Source organism: Etheostoma spectabile, chromosome 3 (assembly GCF_008692095.1).
Source record: "Etheostoma spectabile isolate EspeVRDwgs_2016 chromosome 3, UIUC_Espe_1.0, whole genome shotgun sequence".
NCBI classification, from domain to species: domain Eukaryota; kingdom Metazoa; phylum Chordata; class Actinopteri; order Perciformes; family Percidae; genus Etheostoma; species Etheostoma spectabile.
In genome coordinates, this window is record NC_045735.1 from 23,029,461 (window position 1) to 23,039,564 (window position 10,104).

A 10,104-nucleotide genomic window follows, 5' to 3' on the forward strand; every position below is an offset into this window, starting at 1 on the left:
ATGAAATTTCACACATAAAACACCAAAATCTTGGTAATGATGAGATGTGCTCCTGCCAAAACACTCTCTTTTTTTACAGTGACTTTGTTAATCACGGGGAAAGGCAATATATAAACAGCCTATTCAAATTGAAATTGTCATTCCGTGTGTTCAGAAGATGATGCGCTATTAAATTAAAACAGCATTGGTCCTCTCCTAGATCAATTATTTTTATTTGATCGTCATTTTGATTTTATTTTATGTTTCAAGCCACATATTATTATATAATATGTAATTTAAGATACATGTCCAAGCACTGATCACTTTGTTTAAGAATGTTTTTTGTAGGTAATATAATTCTATTTTTCTTAATTCTAGAAAACATTAATATTTATTTTCATTTCTGACAGTAAAAGCCATATATTATTGACACGTGCATGTGTATTGTCTATGCAAACATCATATGTGCATGTATTAGTTTTTCACACATTAGACAATGTTTGCCTTTAAAAATAATACAGTGGGTCTTATTGATACAACAATGAGCACAACTGCGCTGGATTAGTCGCTGAATTACTAGCTACCTCACAGTTCCAGCTGCTTGTAATTTAGCCTGACTTTAATTCATAACCAGGGGTGGTGTGTTCATTAGATCATTCTTGCCAGTAGTCATATTGATGTGGCACGCTGCCACTCAGTCACTGAATCAAACCATAATACCATTTATTTACAAGTCACGGTTTATCAGTGCAGAGGGCTCTAATTTGAGAATGCTAGTTCAGTCAATCATCAGTGTGTTCCACAAAGATCTTCAAAGCTCCTCAAAGGTTTGTGAAACTACAGGATGCGTGGGCTGTTCCCTCAGCCATGTACTGCTATACAACCAGCTGCAATGATTTGTTATGACACTTTGTTTCCCTGTTATTGTATGCACTGATATCTTTTTTTTTTAAGATTATTTTTTGGGGGCTTTTCCCTTTATTATAGTGACAGTGGATAGATATGAAAGGGGGAGAGTGATGGGGGGATGACCCGTGACAAAAGGCCACAACATTAGATGAGCACTCTAACTGGATGAGCTAGAGACCACCATGCGCTGACATTTTTAATGGACTTTCAAAAACGTGAAGGCCATCAAGGCCCACTTTAAATAGATATGCTGGTTTCCTGAAAAGAAAGTATTTGACCCAATTCTGGGAGAGTTGTGGAGAAAAAAAGGTGTATCAACAAGGAGGAGCATGGATTGACACAACAATAGGAAAAACAACAGCCATGACTATGTTGCATGCCCACCGCCTTCTGTTTATTACTGTTGAAATGTTCCATTCATCTATTCAATGAAGAAATTAGCCTCTAGTCACAGGGGCTGCTCCATGTTATAAATGCACTGTTCATCTGCTGCCATTGACTTGCATTGATCCTCACCTTACTTAGAGTAATGCGACGAGTCCCCAGCTGCAACCTTACAGCGCGACACCATCAACTGATTTGAACTTGCTGATGTTCCTTTTGTCTGTTTTCGAATTAGATACACGATAGCTGTTGGGGTTGTTGGTGGGATGGTGGTGGTGGAGGGAGGAGGGTAAAGGGGGGGTGTTAGTGAAAGAAATGAGTGAGAAAAAAATAGTACGGCAAAAAGAGATGTTCTTTGGAAGAAATAAGGAGAAAAGAAGCGATTTGGTGCAGTAGGTTGAGAGGAAAGAAAGGCTTGGGGACAAAAAGGAGTTGAAAGATAAAGGGGAAGGAAGGATACAGAGAGGGCTGGTGGATGCTGATGTTACTCTTATGATGTGCTGAAGGAAATGCAGGAGGGTTAAAGAATGGATGGAAAGTTGGAGGAATACAGTTAAAGGGATGAGTCATAAAGCACATAGCTGGCTAAGGTGGATGATAAGGCCGAGGAGCTGTAGGAGGAGTATGAATGAGGAGGGTGGGGGAGGAGGTGGTGATGGGGAGGAGTAGAGGGACATTTAGATTGATGAGTCATCACTTGCAGCGTATAGAGAAGGATGGATGGATGGATGAATAACCATGAAAGTGAAGGGAAGGAGGTTTAGTCTTGTAACCTTTCAAGCAGGAGTGGTGACAAGTTGGTTGGATGACCGCTGGCACCGACAACATAATACTCATACTCATATTCATAATAGATAGATAGATGGCTTGATGCATAGATAGATAAATAGATAGACATGGCCACCATATGTTGCTATGTCAGAAGAATGATTTCAAAGGTGGCTACTAGCATGGTTTCAATTAGTGTGTAAAGTACAATCTGTGGGGGGTCTATCCGTAATGACCGCTCGCTCTGCATGAGGACTTCAAAAATAGATGGAGTTAGGTCAAGGAAAAATGGCTGAGGGAGTATACGCACGCACGCACACACACACACACACACACACACACACACACACACACACACCACCCTGCATATTGCTTTTACTTTATTTCCCTCACAACTCAAATCGAATACATCCATATCATATCTTGCACAAGAGGTTATTTGACCCATGTGTCTTTATCAAACATCCATACCAACAGTGACTCTGCACTTGACTCTTTTATTTTACTATATCCTTTACATAACATTTATTTCTACTTAAAAACAAAACAAAATAACAAATGAATTTGATGGTATTGCAGTCACGGATACAGTTAATCGGGTTCTATTTCGTATAGGCTTCGCCCTCTAAGGGCTACGCTATTGGGTTTATCCCTTCGCGCTGCGCAGTCGTGAAGATTTTCTTTCCCCGCCCTAGCGTCCAGCTCGGCCCAACTACGTCCGCATTTACTGCATATCAGACAGACCCTTGTTACTCCCACTTTTCTTCACACTCGCAGTATGAAGTCAAGCTCAAGACCTTCCGCCGTGCCCGTGTCTGCCCCTCCTGCGACCGGCTACATCCTTCCGCCGGACCTCCACCCCCGTTGCGAGCCTGCCTGGGTGCCGTTCACGCCCGGCCAGGCTCTCACCCGCCACGCCTCCTGCCAGTTTTGCGCCCGCCTGTCGTCTAAGAGCTAACTCGACGGGCGGAAGCTTTTCTGGTTTGCCAGCGGGCGGGACGGAGACGGCAGCTGGCAGACAGACAGGAATCCGGCGGCACCTTGAGCCTGCGCGACGGCGTTTTCCGCAGCATGAGTCCGCTGACTCCGCTCTCTCTGACAGCGCCTCCATCACCGGTTTCCCCTCCCCCTCTGGAGGGTCCCCCTCCTCCCCTTTGGGGGATTGGGCCTCGAGACGGCGATTGATGCTTTCCCGCTGGAGCTCCTCCGTCTCCCGAACGGCCTGGGGCCCCGCCCGAGCGGCCTTCCCTTTGCCCCCCCCGGCTCCAGCCTCCACCGCTAAGGCTCTCTTCGCCGACCTGCCGGAGATCATAAGGAGGGCGGCGGAGCTTAAGGCATAGCGCTCCCCGGAGCTGCCACCCCGCTCGCGCCTTTGAGCGGTGATGTTTATGCCCAGGAGCCGCCCTCTTCACGGGCCCCACTCTGGCCGCGCTTCGCGGAGCTTCGGCCATTTGTGGAGGAGGCTTCTCCCCAGCCGGAAACTGAAGGCTCCCGTCTCTCGCTATGCCCCGTTTACTCGGTTCAGGGCTAACGGACGCAGGTTTTCCTTCAGTCCCCCCCCTGGAGGGGAGCCTGGCGTCCATTTTGCTTCCGAAAGCTACTTTCTTCGGCCACCGAAGCCCACGCCTCCCTCTCCCCAGAGAAAGTGTGCGCTCAAGTCACTGACCGGGCCCACCAATGCGGCCCAGGGGCTGGCGGCACAAAACAACATCGCCTTACTGGCCTCCCCCGTCTCCGCGATGGCCACTACTCCCGGCGCCCTCCCCTCGACTTGCCACAGATTGGTAAGCTATACCCCATCCTTACCCTGACCACGGCGTCCACGGTGGCGCTGTCCATGATGGCTTGGCAGACTGTGCCAGCGAAACATCTGGCTCCACATGCTCAGCTGCCACGGACTTAGACGCAAGCTTCTGTACGTCCCACCCCCGATGGACTATTTGGGCCGCGCTACAGACTGCCACGTTCTCACTCCATCAAGCGGCGGAGGACGCCGAGCGGCTTCGGAGGCTCGGCTCGTGGAAGGCTCCTCCTCAACAGCACCACCGTCGCCATGACAACCGTCACAAGCGGAAGCCCCCGCAGCATCGGCTGCGGCTGCGTCTTCCCAAGCTTCGGCGTCGGGGCCCCCACCCGGTCCCCCTCCGCAGCGACAGACATGCCACACGGCCGTCAACCTGCACGAGGCCGGAGACCATGAGACGCCCCCACCTGGTCCAACCCGCCTCCGAGCCACCCAGCAAGCAGCAGCGGCGTGGCAATGCCGGACGTGGGGATCGACTTTCCCTCTTCAGCTGAGAGTTTGAAACACAACGGCCCTTTAAAGGCCACTCCCTCACATCTAAGAGCTGTTTCCCCTCAGCCGAACAGTCCCTGTTTGCTCTAAACAGGCACTGTTATGACAGTTGTTCCCCCCCAAGCACACACCAGGCCGTCGCCGCGAGCGGGGCCCACTGCGTCCCCGCTGCGCAGGCCGGAAATAAGCGTCCTCCCACGGGGACGACGACGCTTGTCCACCCCACCTCCCCACGCGATGCCGGCGGGCGGGGTCGGTTAACCCAGTGACCGCTCCCGCCCACACGCGCGGCACCGCCACTGCCCTTTCGAAAAAGCCCTACCATGGGCTGGGCACGCGATCACTGCGCTCGCCAGCGGCGGGATGGGCTCTGCGCTCCCTGCTTGCCATGCGGTGAACAACACTCAACATGTGCTCGCCCTGTCAGAGTGCAGCGCGCATGGATTGGCTTGACACACATGGACTGTGGATGTCAAAGCTGATAACACGGGGTACCACTCCAGTTCGCTCCCCCCCGCCCCTTTCGCGGTGTGTTGGAGACGACGGTTTCATCCGCAGAGTCAGCGCAATGACGTCAGAGTTAGAGGTTGCTGGCGAGCGGAGCTATTTTCCCGCGTCCCTCCAGGGAGGAAACAACGGGTTTTATCTCGCTATTCTCACCCCGAAAGTCAGGAGGACTGCGTCCATCCTCGACCTGTCGAAATCAACCGGTATGTCATGGAGCGCCCCTTCCAAATGCTCACCATCAGGCACGTGTTGGAATGTTGTCGCCCCAACGAATGGTTTACATCCGTGGATCTGAAAGACGCTTACTTTCACATCCAAATCATTCCCAGGCACAGGAAATTCCTGCGCTTCTCCTTCCAAGGGGCCGTTTCCAGTTCAACCGGCTGCCGTTCGGATACTCACTACCCCCCGCCACCTTTTCCAAGTGCATGGAAACCCGCTCCAGCCTCTACGGGAGAGAGCATCAGAGTCCTCTTTTACTTGGACGACTGCTCATTCTAGCCCCCTCGCGAGCGGGCGCGGCTGCACACTATGGAGGTCTGCAGCACCTACAAACGCTGTTTTGCCATAAATTGGAAGAAGCGCCCTCGCCCCGCACACGATAGTTTATCTGGCGTAGACATGAGCTCGATCAGCATGAGAGCCAGGCTGTCAGCACCGAGGCAGGACCCTGCTTCTCTTGTTGTCCCGCTTCAGGCCGCGCGCGACAGTGTCAGCGCTGTCAGTTATGCGGCTCTTGGATGATGTCCGCGGCACACACGGTGGTCCCCCTGGGTCCCTCCACTAGGAAAGTCCAGAGGTGGTTTCACGCCCGGCTCGACCCATTCGCCACAAATGGCGAATGCTGTCAATCCCTCATCCCCCAATCAGACCTGGCATACTGGGGGAGTCCCCACACCTGTCTCCGGCGGTTCCCCTGGGCAGAGTGACGTCATATGTGACGGTGTACACAGACGCGTCCCTCACTGGCTGGGGGGAATGTGCGAGTCACAGGTGGTGGAGGGCCTGGCCTCCCCCCCCCTCCTCACATAAACTGCCGGAGCTGTCCACGGTGCTGAAGTGTTGAAACACTTTCACCAGTGGTACGGGGAGGCATGTTGTGTAAGGACGACAACATCACGCGGGCGCATTCATAAACCGCCAGGGCGGCATACGCTCAGCCCGGCTGTTAGAAATAGCCACGCCTCCTTGTGGGCGCACAGCCACCTGCTGTCTCTCAAAGCGTATATATCCCCGGATTTTGAACCGGCAGCCGACTTATGTCGAGGGGGGGGCCCTCCCCCAACGAGTGGAGATTGAATCCCACTAGTTCAAACGTTATGGAGCAGGTTCGGGGAAGCGGAGGTGGATCTGTTCGCTTCACGAAGAACACACAGTGCACACTGTGGTTTTCCTGACCGCGCGGGACAACCCTCCCCTCGCGTAGACGCCTTCTCCCACAACCCTGGCCCAACCCTCCTATAGCTTTTCCCGGTCCCCCTGACCCTCGCCTCCTGGAGCGCGTCCAGGAGGAGGATCTGTTATTTGTCTGGGGCACCGGAGCGCACGAGCGCGCCCTGGTCCCAACCCTCGTTCAGCTGCTGGTGGCTCCCCCCTGGCAGATTCCGTGGCGAGAGACGCACTATCGCAGCTGAACGGTGAGATCTGTCATCCCCCAGTGATAAATCAGAGGCTGTGGGGCTGGTTGCTGAGCGGAACGCTTACAGAGATTAGCTTGCCCCCCGCCGTGTACGCACTATCAGGGCTCCAGAGCCCCCTCTACCAAGCACTACGCAGGGCGCTGGTCTGCCTTCCACGTCGGTGCACAGAGAGGGACGCAGACCCCACATCGTGTCCCCTACCTCTCGTGCTGACGTACCTACAAACTCTGGTGGATAAGATTTGGCTCCATCACAGTCAAAGATACGCAGCAGCCATCTCATCCTGTCACGAAGGTTTCGGTGAGAGGACAGTTTTTGCGCATCCCCTGGTGAAGCGTTCCTGAAGGGGGTTAGGCGTCAAAAACCGCTGTTCGCCCCCTCGCCCCCAATGGGACCTACGCTGGTTGCTCCGGGCCTGGGGAAGCCCCCCTTTGAGCCCTTGACACGGCTTCGCTCAGAATGCTGTCGCTTAAGACAGCACTTCTCCTTGCCCTAACGTCGGCCAAAAGAGTGAGTGGAATGTGCACTGTACGTTTCTCCTCCTGCTCTCCATAGAGGGGACGGGAGCGCAGCCACCTTACAGCCAAATCCCTCCTTCACACCGAAGACTTAACTAGTTCTTTCGGTCAAGGGTGTTTTTCCTCCGAGGGTTTTTTCCCCCCACCTCACGCTAACGGTGCGGAGGAGGCTTCCCACCGGTTGTGTCCGGTGCGCGCTCTGTCCAAACATTTTACGCACGGCAAATATCAGGAAACCTAGCAGCTGTTGTGCATTATAGAGAACACTCCCAAGATCAGCCCTCTCAAAACAGCGTCTGTCTCACTGGCTGTGCGAGGCTATTACCCAGGCTTATAGCTCGGAAGGGAAAGACCCCCAAGACATTCGGGGTCACTCGACGGCTCTGTCGCGTCTGCGGCTCTATTTAAAGGCATGGCAGTAGCCGACATTTGCGCGGCAGCCTCCTGGGCTTCCCTTGCCCTCATCCGCTTTTATCTGCGAGATATGTCTGAATCTTCCATGCTCATCGGTTTGTCCACAGTCAGTGAGCGTAATGCCGCGCTGAATGTGCAAAAAAAAAAAAAAAAAAAAAAAAAGGCGATGCCTTGATTGTTGCCAATCTCCTTCACACCTATGTGCATGACCCTGCTCTGCTGTCTCACCTCTCCTGTACCTGGGGTATTTCTTGTGAGACACAGGTTTTATCTCAACATTGTCATAATCATGTTGCATGCACGGAGGTAATCATGTCTCTCCGTTGCATGCGCGACAGGATCAATCACGCTTAACCCCCATTAATCATTGTACTACTGCTCATATTGCGGCCACATGAACCTTTCCGGCCACGCCATTGGCAGGGCAGGCTTTGTCAGAAGAATGACTCTGACTAGCCTCTGTACATTGTTGCTGGGGCAATGTGGTGTTTGTTCGGCTTGTGGACCTTGTCCGCAGGTGGCATTGACTCATCAGCTTCGCCCTAACCCAATAGCTAGCCTTAGAGCCCGGACAAGCCTATACGAAATAGAACGTTAGTTACTTTGGTAACTCCATCTATTAGTATAGGCGTAGCCCTAGGTCCGGGCCACCTCGCCTAGAACATTAGTTGAGAAAAAGCTGATGTTTTTGGGAGTCGAACAACGGCGTCTCTGTATATATGCAGTAAATGCGGACTAGTTAGGCCCGAGCTGGACGCTAGGGCGGGAAAGAAATCTTACGACTGCGCATGCGCGAAGGGATAAACCCAATGCGTAGCCCTTAGGGGCTACGCCTATACTAATAGAATCTGGAGTTACCAAAGTAACTAACGTTATGTGTCAGTTAAACTTCTCATCTCCAATCCTTTCTGTATTTGTGAGAAGTGGCGCTATCCTGAGTTGAAAGATCGCCTACTTTACGGCTTTATTTATTATAAATTATATAAATTATTTATATTTATTTATAAATTATTTATTTATTTATTTATTGAGTTAATAGGCGTGTGTGTTTGTGTGGGCCGCTGTCCATTATAACTTTGAAAAACCTCAGGTTCCAATTAATCCTATAATGGATATGTGTGTTGTGTTATTTAAACAAATGATCGTGAAACTAAACGCCTCTTGTCCACGAGATTCCTGACATTGCTCCAGCTGTACTTAGGCATATGTTGCTTTAAGTTAAATACAAATGTCAGTATGCTCACAATGGCAATGATAACATGTTGGTTTGTTTTTATATTGTTAAGCTGGTACAGTGTTCAATATCTTTATTTAGCACGCTAATTGCTACTTAATATGGTCCTTAAGTCCTCCATTAATTGCATAGCTGGTGATGTTGATGTCCTTGAACAAGAGACTCAAGCACAAATTGCTCCCAATGATGATTCCTGATTGTTGGGCCAGCACCTTGCATGGTAGCTCACTGCTGTCTGTGTGTTAGTGTGTGTGAATAGGTAAATGAGAAACAAATATCCCTTTCCCACTGGCCAAAAATCCCATTTCCAGCCACTAACATCTTGCTTTTGTCATTTTGCAGTAGGCATGCATAGCTATTGGCTCCAGCTTTGATCTGTAGTTATTGAAACAGTACGCAATGTCAACCTCATGGTGGCACTTGATAAAATGTCTGGGGATCACTAAAATCATTGGGATTCATGCTTATAGGCCATGCTATGTTTAAAATCTGGCCAGTATAGACTTAGCATTAGATGTGTTAATTTGTCCTCCAAACATGTACTGATGTACTTCCGCATTGACTATAATCTTAATCTGATTAAACATGTTTGCACCAGGAAGTGGAGGAGTAGTGTATACAATACGATTGCTCATCTGGTTTACCAAAATTGTTCAAGTGAAAGGTGAAAATTTGTGGAACATCATCATCCGAGTGTCAATTTTCTTTTTTTCAGACTTTCATTCCATATATTCAGACTTTCATTCCATATATTCAGACTTGTCCCATTCCATATATTCAGACTTCATTCCATATATTCAGACTTCCTTCCATATATCAGACTTTCATTCCATATATTCAGACCAATTCCATATATCAGACTTTCATTCCATATATTCAGACTTCATTCATATTCAGACTTCAATTCCTATATCAGACTTTCCATTCCATATATCAGATGGATAAACTTCATTATATATATATATATATATATATATATATATATATATATATATATATATATAATACTTCTGGTCATAGTTCCATTATCTTTATTGTGACTATTATTGCCACTTTTTATTGTACCTCCAACCGGCACCGTCAGAGACCATCCACCAAGACCCTAAATGCTTGTGGGAATTATTGGAATTGTTGGGTCTTTGTAAATTATACAGTGTGGTCTATACCTACTCTAGCTGTAAAGTGTCTTGATAACTCTTGTTATGATTTGGTACTATAAATAAAATTGAATTGACATATTGGATTCTGATAGATTAGACACACTGTGAGATATGGGACAACAAGCAATATTTTTCTACTGTTACATCATCCATAGGGATTTGCTACAAGCAGAAAAGAAAGTGTGTTGTAACCACTAATTTTATGTCATAGTAGGAAAAGCCCAGCTCAAATTGATAATCTTAACAATGGCTCAATTCCATCCAGAGTCCCAGTAAGCTATTTCAGTGAGTCAGC